The following is a 2,292-nucleotide window of genomic DNA, read 5'->3' on the forward strand; positions in this document are numbered from 1 at the left end:
TGTGGAGGTGGTCTCTTTGTTGTTGCCATCTTCTTGAAGATTTCCTCGCCATTTTCCAGGATTATAGAAGCGTTGCATGCCTCTCATTAAATAAAGTGGCTCCCGTAACGGAGTTCAATGGACGACTGTTCGTGGCACCAGCTGATGAAGATATAATGGAATGGGTGGCCAGAAATATTTGTTCTATGGGATAGTATGAGGCCATAAGTCTTATTAATTTCTAACGGTTAACCGCTGCTAGAGTTACATGGCCAAAAGTGGAGTGCAGCCTGAAACATAATTTTAAGCTCCTAGAAAGCCAGAACTGATATGGGCAGTCGTTAGTCGAAAAATTTGCTCGTCCCCTGAAAATATTACAGACATTTGCGTTAATGAACAGGTAGAGACATGGATGGACGCGGAGAGTGCTTCTTCAGTATCGAATTTGAATTTTGCGATTAGTTGAGAAGTTGATGTATATAATTTTGCGATTAGTTGAGAAGTTGATGTATATATTTTTATGTTGCGGAATATATTTTGTTTTATTAACGATGAGTTTTGATTCATTGCGTTATTACTATTGTTTGGGTTTTTTAAACATATTTTAAAATAAACCATTTCGTAATGTAGAACTACAAAGAACCAAGGACAATTCCTGTAGATTCAGTAAAGAAATGCCGAAATGGCAAACCTTTTTGCCAAATAAGAATGGAAACCGCATACACAAACACACACATTCTATACATAGAAGTAGAATATTTGAATTGAATTTCATGATAGCAGCGGCTAAATTGCTCTAACAGTCCTTGCCGATTTTTAGTGTATTAATGATGTAGTGGTCCGATACGCATTCATTTTATCCAGGTTATAAGTTGCCTACATACCAAGTTTCCTCCTAGTGGCTTTAAAATTGACCCAGTAAAATGCAATATCGACTCAGATTCTCATCAATATATACATATGTACATATGTATATACTTCAAAAGGTCGTCAATCGTGTTTTTTTATTTAAATTTAGAAGCAGTTATATATAGTAGGCTAATAGAATCATTCTACTTCGTGAACTCACAGAGTCAACATCAAAAGGAAAAAAACAAAAAGTTTATTTTTGAATAATCTAACAAGTAAAAAGTGAAAACTGTTGACTGTTAAGTTAATCATGGAATCCGGGAAGGTTGGTAATCGTAAGGATATTACTTTTCATAATCATGTTAGGCCGGTTATGTCGAGCATTATGGTTGAGCCTGTCTTGGTAGATAGTCGGAGTTTATCGAACACTAGCACAGAGTCCCAGGCATCCGACGGTAGCCAGCCGTCTGACAGTGCGCTATCCTGCGGATCAAGTAGTGAGGTCCTAGATAATTGCTTGCCGTTGACGTTCAATCTCCAAAGGGGACACAAACGAAAAGGCCAAGGGCACGAAAAATCCGCATACGTTAAGCGGTAAGTGCAAGGAATAGGAATAGATAGGATTTTTGCCATCTCCTTGAAGATTTCTTCGCCATTTTTCAGGATTATAGAAGCGTTGCATGCCTCTCATTCAATGAAGTGGCTCCCGTAACGGAGTTCAATGGACGACTGTTCGTGGCAGCCGCTGATGAAGATACAATGGAATGGGTGGCAAGAAATATTTGTTCTATGGGACAGTATGAGGCCATAAGTTTTATTAGTTTCTTACGGTTAACCGCTGCTAGAGTTACATGGCCAAAAGTGGAGTGCAACCTGAAACTTATTTTTAAGCTCCTAGAAAGCCAGAACTGTAATATTTCGACAGAGAAATGGTTAGTAGGTAGTCGAAAAAATTTGCCGTTTGTGCTGGTGGTCTCTTCTTCAGATTGTGCGAAGGATTATTGCCATATTGGTGTTATTTTGCGTTCCATGTCTTCAGGTTGTGCAATAAATGCCGATAGCTTTAGAAAATATACGATGGAAACTGCGAAGATATTTGTGCAAAAATATTCTTGGTTTTACATGCCCAGTTATTGCACAAAATATTAATTCACGGAGCCGAAATTATAAAATGTGTACCTTTCCCGATTGACATGATGTCGGAAGAAGCTTTGGAAATAACCAACAAAAATTTACATAATTTTCGGCTCAAGCATACACGAAAAAAACTCGTGTGTAAATACAATGAAGGATTTAATGAATTCATTATTAGTTGCTTCAGACCCACTTATAACAAGTTTGTGCAAAAACAAACGAAATAAATCTAGTAAAGAAATAGTGTTTAATAAAGAAGTTCGAAGTCTGCTATTAAAAATACCCTTCAGATTCAGAAAATTCCGATTTGAAATCGCATAACTAATATTA

Source organism: Drosophila tropicalis, unplaced genomic scaffold (genome assembly GCF_018151085.1).
Source record: "Drosophila tropicalis isolate 14030-0801.00 unplaced genomic scaffold, ASM1815108v1 contig_717, whole genome shotgun sequence".
Lineage (NCBI taxonomy): Eukaryota > Metazoa > Arthropoda > Insecta > Diptera > Drosophilidae > Drosophila > Drosophila tropicalis.